Below are 10,899 nucleotides of genomic sequence, written 5' to 3' on the forward strand. Positions count from 1 at the left end.
GCTGTATATATTCTTGTGCTGTGTGTATAAGTATATAGTGTTCAAAAACGACAAAAATAACTTAAATTATATCAAGCCGGATAGATCCCGAAAGATAAGCGACGTGCAAGACGCAGATGCAGTTTTTTCGTTTTTGCGGGAAATCGAACATATTTTTAGAACTATCTAAAAGTTCGTCAGTCTTGATTGACTCTGCCAGTCAAGACTGAAAAAATGGCACGGATTTTTATATGCTTGTGAATAAATATTTTTGTTGATTGTTTATACTGTATATCGCCAGATTTATTCAGTACTAGCAGGTGGGCCCGGCGTTGCTCGGGCAAAAGTAACGATAACTAAGATAAAGTTATTACGTTACAGTCAACCTTACCCGTTTTCACAGAATGCAAGAATTGGGTCCCCTTGTTTCCAGACTAATTAGAGAATTTTTAGATGGGTCTAAAAATATGTTTTATTTCCCGCAAAAACGAGAAAACTGCATCTGCGCCTGTAAATCTTGCACGTCGCTTTCTGTTAACACTTCCATTGTTACTTAAAATTCCATTGTTACTTAACACTTCCATTGTTACTTAGCACTTCAATCGTTACTTAACACTTCCATTGTTACTTAACACTTCCATTGTTGATGGAAGTGTTAAGCCTTAATCCTGTCTTTCTCCCCCGGGGGAATTTCGAAAAATCCCTTCTTAGTGTGCGTTCTCGTGACGCACTCTAACTGTGTATCAAATTTCAACTTTCAACTCCTAACCGTTTGGGCTCGTATCCATAATGTATATAGAAGCCTTAATTCTGTCTCTCTCCCCCGGGGGGAATTTCGAAAAATCCTTTCTTAGTGTGCGTTTTCGTGACGTACTCTAACTGTGTACCAAATTTCAATTTTTAACTCCTAACCGTTTGGGCTCTGCGCTTATTATTATTATTATTATTATTATTATTATCAACCCGTCTTAATTCTCGAGTTAAAATATAATTATTAATTCGGTAAGCTCCCCCTTTAAGAGGAGAGCATGCTGCTTGCAGAAGTAGAGATCTAAATCATCCCAGTGACCATTATACCTCAGCGTGAATCACGTGAATTTAAACATACCAAAATCCAGGAGGGATTCCATCAACCCAAATCTTGCCAGAGGCACAGTATGATATATTTGTCAATTTTAAAACAAAAATGGAGACTTTTAATTACATAAATATTAATATTTAAATTTTATTACAAGTGCTAAAAAGTGGCCTTACCTAATATCTATATACACATTACAAAGTTGGCGGTTTACATTAAAGAAAAATATAAGCACTTACATTAATAAACATTAATAATAGTTAAGNTTGATAAGAATGAAGTAATCACAATAAATAAACAAACTGTTTCCCTTTTATAGTGTAAGAGGTCACGAATCAAGATTTGCGTGCTTGCAAACAATTCAAACTTTCTCTGATGCGATTAGAGAGAGCTCTACTCTTTTAGACATTACTGTCTCCTCGACAATGCATCTTTATCAAGCTTACTAATTAAATAAGTAATCATTGTTTATGCGTATAGACTATGCATTACCCGATATTCAACTTTCAACAATAAAGATANTTATTTTAAAATTCAGTCTTGAATATACTTAATTATTATATATTGCTATTCCTTACAACGTTAATATACCTTGTATAATCATTTTTTAAAAATTCTAAATGTTTTTTTTAATTGCAGTCTATGATTGATGAATATTTAAATTGTAAAATGATTATTCTCATTAGACGAAGAAAAAATTTAGAAAGGAATTAGAAACTATGGATTATTTGTTAATAATTATTGAAATTATTATATAAATTACTCAGAGAATAAGTTTAAAATTTAATAATTTGGCTAAATTAGTCGTGTTATTATAATGTAATTTGATAAGAATGAAGTAATCACAATAAATAAACAAACTGTTTCCCTTTTATAGTGTAAGAGGTCACGAATCAAGATTTGCGTGCTTGCAAACAATTCAAACTTTCTCTGATGCGATTAGAGAGAGCTCTACTCTTTTAGACATTACTGTCTCCTCGACAATGCATCTTTATCAAGCTTACTAATTAAATAAGTAATCATTGTTTATGCGTATAGACTATGCATTACCCGATATTCAACTTTCAACAATAAAGATAATCACCGGACTAATAACTTGTAATAAAACATTTATATTTAAATTAAAACTGTTACATTTAAGTATGTACTTTGAGTTTTTTAAGGAATTTTTAGGCTTAATTAATATAGGTAAACCTACATAAATCTCACCAATTATTGAATTAATAGATTTAATTAAACATAATTAAATCTCGGACACATTTTAAGATATATTTATAAATTTTGAATAATAACAACTTATTACTTATATTATAATATGAAATTTGACATTAAAATTTTTCTAATTATATAGAATATATAGCCTACATATAGAAATTTAACTTAACTCTCATTATTGTTTTTTTTGTTTAAAAAATGTATAATTTTATTAAATACAGGCCTATTTATTTAGCAGGTTAAACATCAAAAAAATTCAAAATGCTGATAGGATTACGTTTCTTGATACGTAAATGAAGTAATTAATAACGTTGGATTCAATGAAGGAAGAAAACAACATAAATAGACTACATGTAACACGAGCCTCCGTAATTCATAACTTCAATAATCATCACATCATTCAATATATTGTAACTAATTAAGTAAACCTTTTATTCTTAAATTAAATTGAATATATAATGTAATTAATATGGGTGAACGCACTACAACACGTAAAACCGGTGGGGTGGATCATTATATAGATGCTGAACTTGTTACTGAACATATAATTCACAGTTAAGTCATGAAAAGTTGAAATTTGGTATACAGTTAGGGTACGTCACGAGAACGCACACTAAGAAGGGATTTTTCGAAATTCCTGCACACGGGGGAGAGAGACAGGTTAAGGCTTAACACTTCTATCAACAATGGAAGTGTTAAGTAACAATGCAAGTTTTAAATAACAATGGAAGTTTTAAGTAACAATGTAAGTGTTAACAATAGAAGTGTTACGTAACAATGGAATTGTTAAGAGAAAGCGACGTGCAAGACGCAGATGCAGTTTTTTTCGTTTTTGCGGGAAATCGAACATATTTTTAGACCCATCTAAAAATTCTCTAATTAGTCTGGAAACAAGGGGACCCAATTCTTGCATTCTGTGAAATCGAACATATTTTTAGACCCATCTAAAAATTCTCTAATTAGTCTGGAAACAGGAGGACCCAATTCTTGCATTCTGTGAAAACGGGTAAGGTTGACTATAACGTAATAATTTTAATCTTCACTATCGTTAATTTTGCCCGAGCAACGCCGGGCCTACCTGCTAGTATGTATATAAATCTTCGTATAATGATCTTTATTAAACATTATTTTTAATCACTACACTGTTAAAGGAAGTTATTTATATCATTTAAATTTATTATTTTTCATCTTCATCCTATTCACAATTTCTGAAATTGTTACATTAGAAAATGGAGATAAGATTAATGCCGTAAGCAGTTAAATAGATGCGAATAATACTGAACTTAGTAAGCAAATTTCAGAGTTTCAATCCTGATTCTTGGTGTTTCTTTTATTATTTTATATACAAGAATAAAATTAACTCTGGTAGTAATGAAAACTTAAAGCCTTACATTATTACTATCATTCTTTCAAGAAAATACAGCAATGTGACATCGAGAGTGGATTAAGGACAATAAACAATGGATTATTTAATAGAATTCAGTTTCACAAGACTCTTAACCCCCTGATAATCTTCATTAATCTGGATTTTTTTTACGCACATCGATTTTGTCGTATAATTCCACAACACTTCAGCTAGAATTTTCGTTTACTTCAAACAATTTGAATTTTATTTTTTAAATATTACGATGTAAATAAAATAATGTTAAACAAAATTATTTTATTTTGTAATATTTCTTCATTTGTAAAAGCTGAAGAAATAATTAAAAGAAATACAGTATAAAGGAGATTTTCACTGCTTGGCAGAGGTGTTATGCAGGTAAAGCACGCATTACAGGATTGAGTATTACAGAGAAGCCGAACAACACCTATTCGTCAGAAAATAGCTTTTATTGATATATTTTTTCCAAAGTTTAAGATTATTATTTCCTTTTGTTACAGAATATTCTTTTATTACGTAACTTCTACTTTCGTAACAGCTGAATGAATTCAGCTGTTACGAAACTAAGAAATATAGGAAATTAAAAACGAAAACATATTGTATTAAAGCTAATTACTTGATTACAATCGAATGATCGTCCTTATGATTGTATTATAATCATTTTAATAATAAATAATGAATATCTGTTAATATTTTAAAAGTATAATTTATTAATATTTACGATTTTTACACGATAATTATAATAAATTAATATTAATCTCTCTCGTACTCACTTTCATACTCTTCAGTCAATAAATAAATCAAATATTAACACTTCTGGCTTCACAAAATTTGAAGAATTTCTTTATTTTACTAATAACCTTGCTCTACACGTTCAGAAAGGAATAAGAACTTCTTCAATTTTTTTTAAATATAGTTTCCTTTGATGTATTTATTAAAAGGAAACTCGTGCAAAAACAGGATGTAGGGGTTACAATTAGATATAAGCAGATAGCATTAATCTATAATTACAAGCAATTATGTTATAATGATATATTTTCATCCTTTCTGAAGACTGATTTCATATCTTACTAATAAAGTTCTTGCAGAAAAAAACAGTAGGAATTTTATTTATAAGCGTTATTACATTAGTAAAACTGTTCGATCCTCATCATTAAACGGGATGATATGGATCGTTTGATGTAAATTTCATTAAAAATGAATGAAATACAGGCACCTATCTCGGGATCTTGAATAATATTTATTGTATTCCATTAAAAGTTTTCATTATTTTTATCGTTATATAAATCAAAATTTAAAGTGAAGACGTTGGATTTTACCTTAATATTACTATAAATGTTTAACTAAGATAACGTTGAACTTATTAATTTATTCAACATTTAATCCTCAAGATCAGGGATGAGCAACCTTTTTAATCAACGGGCCAATTTAAATTTGAAAATTTTTTGGCGGGCCGCACATAAAGTAACACTTATTAAAAATTTACAAAACTTTATTTATAATAAACATCAGAATAAAAAAATATAAAATTTAAAAAGAAGTAAAGATTTCATATACAAATTNTCCTCTTATTCTCTCTTTTATACATTCTTACATACTACTTTTATCGAAATTGCGTTTTGGATTGCAATTTGAAAAGTTGTAGATCTATAAATTGCCACTGTCATCAAACGTGCTGGCATCACCCGCAATTATATTTCATATAACTTACAGAGAATTGCGAATGAATTAGCTATTAGTTAAGTATGAAGTACTGTACGTGCACTTGTGTCACCGTGTTTCATGTCATGCCAAAAAGCAGTGGGCGAGTTTGGAGTGAGAGAAACAAAGAAATAATCACAATGCCATACTACAATTTTTAATCATATTGTTAATTTAATTAATTTAAAATATATGCTCTTTACATTAAATTAGAAGTGTCTTGCCCTGTACAGTACATCATACTTTTCCTGTTAGCAATATAGTCAAGTCTGTCATCTACCTGACTCCGTTCTCGAGATTAAAAAAGGACACATATACAGACAAACAGACGGGAGACAGTGGCAATTTATATATCTACAACTTTTCAAATTGCAATCCAAAACGCAATTTCGATAAAAGTAGTATGTAAGAATGTATAAAAGAGAGAATAAGAGGAATAATTTTTCGATAGCGGCCATACCACGCTGAAAATACCGGTTCTCGTCCGATCACCGAAGTGAAACGGCGTAGGGCCCGGTCAGTACTTGGGACGGAGACGACCTGGGAATACCGGGTGCTGCTATCATTTTTATGAATTTTGTAATATTAAAATTTTTTACGCCAGGTAGTACAGCAGTTCAATCGAATCCATTGTGTACAGAATAAATAAAAAATGTTTTACACGAACATTCCTTCAGTGGAGTGATGTGAATTTAAAAAGAAGGTGATTTATGGGAACCTGTAAAAATCGTAAATATTACCAATATTTACGATTAAAATTACGATCGAAGAATAGAATTAATTCATTATAAATTTGTAATATGTTAATTGTCACTACATGGAATTTAATCATAGAACTAATAGAAACTTACAAAAGTTTGCTGGGTTTAGAAATTTTCAAGATTTAATGTCACTTTCTCAAGTGATAAACCAATTAAACGATCTTTCTGCCAGTTTAATTGGTTCAGCAGACGTGACAGTTTCTCTAAATCAGGAAAAAAATTCCTTAAACTCATAGAAAGTGTCGAAAAATAAACTATCAAAGATCGAGAATGACTTGTCAGACTGGTTCAATATCGATAAAATTACTAACAGTTGAAATTTGAAAATAAAAATAAAATGTTTCTTTAATTTATACCTTCCTAGAATTGTTAAAAGCGAAGAAAATGTTTCTACAAATTATGGCCCCGTGAGAAGTCTATAGTAAATATATAAGTATTTAATTTTCCACATTTAAGGACTTAGATTTTTTTTTATTATTTCTGAACGATCCTTTTTTTAATTCTAATAAGTGCCCTCCAGTAGCCGAGTTGATAAAACCATCGAACACTGATAGTCGGTTATGGGTTCGAGCATGGCCAACGAGCCAGCCACGTGGAGTACTCCAGATTTTCTTCACGTGTTTAATAATGTGAAGAAAACCCAGAAAACTCCACGTTGGTCGGGCTCGAATCCGCAACCAAGAGTCTCTCATCGGCAAACAGAACATCAATTTATACCCCGTAGGTCTTTCAACACCTAAATGAAAACGTTCTGTCAGTCGCCATATTCTCTGCAGAAGAGAAAACATTGTTACCAACCTCAAATTGGTTTATTAAAACGAAATGTGAAAACTAATCTGCAGATAGAGTAGAGGTATACACTTTAAATTTTTAGACCATACCATATAAAAGCCGTTAGGTCTTCAATACAGAGCTTGTTAATCACGTATTACATTTTGAAAATAGTTCCTCTAAACTCCAAGCAAACAACACTAATGCTGATCGCGGTTCAACACAACACAAATGCTGGGTACAGTTAGACCCCGCTTACTACTTTTGTTCGTATAAATTACATTATTTAACTTACGATTTTAAAGGAACAAATAGAATTGTTATTGTAGTTATATGCATCCTTGTGCTTTTGAATGGAAATGTTTATGATGAGTTGTATAGAGTGATGAAATTTTTGATAGTAGATGTACAAAGTGATAATATTTTAAAGGTATATAAGAAGCTTCAATGTTGAATAATAAAAATCAATTTTATATTAATGAATGTGATATTGCTGGGTGATGATTTCGGTATATTTGTTGATGATCACTTGATATATTATTTTAGACCCCCATTTTCAATTTTAGGTTAATGAAAAAAATAGAGGTTTTAATACAAAGATCTGGGTTACAAACAACCTGTTTGATAAGTATAAATGTTATTACTTCTGTATGGGCGATAAAGTCAAATTTGTTGGAAACGTTTTTAAAAATTCTGTTTTTTTCAAGATTTATAGTCAACTATGTGTGCATTTTATTCAAGCATTACGTGTATAGTTGATGATTTCCTAAAGCCAAAGTGTTAGGATGAACGTCAGTAATTTTTATAAACATTTGATGCGGTACGTAGATCACTAGATTTTAATTACTAATAATAAAATCTCTGATATACGTAAATATGTTTTAAAATAGTCTAAAATATAGGAATTGTCCATAAATTACGTAACGCTATTTTTATAATTTCAACAACCATCCCACCTTTCGTAACGTTCCGGCACATACCTACCCCCACAATTACGCAACGTATACCTTCGATCGATTCTCTTAACAAGTAAGAAATAATACACAGCATGAGATATAAATGTTGCATCACTTTATTAATTACACGTGTAACATACTTATGTATGTTACACGTGTAATTAATAAAGTGATTAACACTAACGGTTTGTTATGCAGCACTTCAGTAACAGAAATGAGTCATTCTCTTACTCAGGAGATCCTAGCATCACGTAAAGTTTTTATTAACATCTTACCTCTTGTAACGCATCGTAACGATTACCTGCATCATACCCAACATCTATATCTGCGTTACGTAATTTATGGAAAGCCCTATGCAGAATATATCATTGCAATCGTACAGACTAATTTATTGTAAACAGAAGAATCTCCTGAAGCTCCATTCCCGGATCCATGTTTATTAATGTTTACATTAATGATTTAATCATCTGGATGCAGAACTGTTAACAAAGAAAAATTAATGCTTCGAATACTGCTTATTGTCGTAGAATAGAAATATTACTGATCAATTGTTGACTTTCTTTACGTGTTTTTCAAGGACGGAAGGACGGTTAAGGTGACAGCAGGTTACTCTGGGGTTCTGGAATCGAATCTAGACGAGTCGAGAAACCCCAGGAAATATTTCACCGGCAGTATGATCTGGTCCCTCCTTCAACATACGGTCGCCCCATTGTGAGCTTGACCGAAATTGTACTGTTCTTGATTTAAAAAAAGTCCTCTTAATAATATAATATAATTTTTACTTTCCGGGTTTTGTTATGAAATCACTGTCATCGGAATCTGCAGAAAATCTTTCACTAATATCATGATCTTTGTTATTTTCTGCTTCTTCATCGATTTCATAAAGTCATTACGGAATACATTCATCGTCAGATATTATGTCTTTGTTTTGAGTGTAAGAATTGTTATATATAACTAAGATCGAACAGCTAGAAACATTAAGCATGGGTAAAGTGTATTATCTACCTTATATTAGATTAAATTGCCAATAAAATACAATGAATTGCTGACAGGTGTGTATTTTTTACATAAGGGCATATTACAGACTGTATGAAGGATACACTGCCAGCATTAAGGTTTTCTGGAAAGCGGTTCATGAATACTAAATAAAAATCGAATGAGGTGAGTAAATGTTATTCATGGTTAATATTCTAGAGATATTCCTAAACAATTCATCTAATACTAATATATGGAAATGCCAAACCATAGCGGACACCTATCCCAAAGCTTCTCTTTATCGCCATACCCTGTTTGATCTGTTTGACCATACTACTCTTACACATACCGCTTCTTCCTAAATACTTGTCATATAAGATTTTTAGGGACTCTATCATGAACTTCTAGATTTACAAGTACACTGTTCAAGTTCCTCTTAGCATCTACATATTTGTACTGTACACTTGAAAACATGCATAAAATTAATCTCGTATTTAAGATCGTCCTCTCTTATTGTACTAATGAAACTTATTAAATTGAACTTATTAATTTCTATACAGTTTCATACTTCATTCACTTTTAATTTATCAGAAATACATATACAAAGTTATTAGCAATCCGGATAATAAAAAGATAACAATCACTCCTCTCAAGTTCTAGTTATCACATCTTTCTAATTCATATTCCTATCGATTAATTGCAAATTTAATGGAAATTCTGTAAACGATACAATGAGCTATTTGATATTAAGATTATAAATTTTGCATCATTAATTTCGATACTTTATATTAAAACAGAAAATAACAAGATGGATAATGAATTCAATTGTAAAGGAGTCTTTAAATTAATATTGAATAAGTAAATTGATAAATCTTTTACACGAAATCGTTTAGAAAAATAAAATATGTAAATAAATAATAAAAGAATTTCAAGATGAAGAGAATCTCTCGGATGCGGGATGAGATTCATTTAACTTGTACGGCTTGTTTACCATTCTTAACTCGATTTAGTAGCATTCACGTGTCTCTTTTGAGAATTCTTTTAAAGAAATTCGAGAAATGTTTCGATTTTAAAATGACATCTGATTGAAAGATTCAATATTCTTCTCAAAGAAAAAACAAATTCATTTTGTCAAAACAATATTACGTCAATTTGTCGTCATTTTACACCTTTCCATTATAAAAAAAAAATATAGGATTTTGGCATAACGTAGTGTTATAACAAAACGACAGCACCAAATATAAGAAAATAACGTTAGAATCTTCTCTATATCTCGCATCCTTCCTTCTTATCATATTTGAAAACAGATTCATTTTTTCGTGTTCAATAAAAATCGACAATCGGTCCCGTTCGCATTATTAAAAATATTTGTACTGTCGTAACGTCATCAGTTTCGTTACTATATCGATGGAAGCATCTTTCTCCATTTTCTGTCACTTCAATATAAACAAACGAACAGTAAGAAACATAAAATTTTGTATTACAGAAAGAGAAGATTCGATTCTTATCGATCTCTCTAAAATTCCAACTATTACTACATCGTAAAGTGTAACTTGCAGATCGATATATTAGAATTCGGAGTGATGTGACGAAGAACTGTTACGCCTCAAGACAATTAAAACTTAAAATAATAGATAAGTATATATTAAACTTTCGAAAAAACAAAGAATTTACTTTCGTTATATTATATAAGTGATGAATAAAATCTTATTTTTCTAAAGATATAAGGAACCAAAAGAATTCTGGTTCCTTTCCCTATTATAGGATAATATATCCTCCATAAATGATCTGTACGTTATCTTCAGAGGCGACAGCAGGATTCTCACAAGAAATAAACTCTGTATAACATCCTCTGTATAGAATTCATGTTTAAAATATATAACAAATGATCGTAATTAATGTACTCCTATTCAACGCTGTCTAATAAGATATTTAGCAGTCCATATGCAAATAAATTTAGTATATACATAAGGTTTCGGGGTATAATTTCTAAATGTATACGGGTTAATTGACTAAAATAGCATGAAAAAAATACTGTTTTTTTATTTATTAAGAGGCAACTCTATAGTCTCTTCATATTAT

The 10,899-nt window shown here is 30.4% G+C and overlaps 1 non-coding gene across 1 annotated transcript; it reads left to right on the forward strand.

The window, feature by feature from the left end:
- The first annotated feature begins 5,800 nt into the window (after window positions 1-5,800).
- On the forward strand, window positions 5,801-5,919 carry LOC111623077. The gene has a single exon (XR_002756389.1). It is a non-coding gene; the product is annotated as a 5S ribosomal RNA (ribosomal RNA).
- The last annotated feature ends 4,980 nt before the right edge of the window (window positions 5,920-10,899 follow it).

Source organism: Centruroides sculpturatus, unplaced genomic scaffold (genome assembly GCF_000671375.1).
Source record: "Centruroides sculpturatus isolate CEXI.00-Female unplaced genomic scaffold, Cexi_2.0 scaffold39, whole genome shotgun sequence".
Classification (NCBI taxonomy): Eukaryota; Metazoa; Arthropoda; class Arachnida; order Scorpiones; family Buthidae; genus Centruroides; species Centruroides sculpturatus.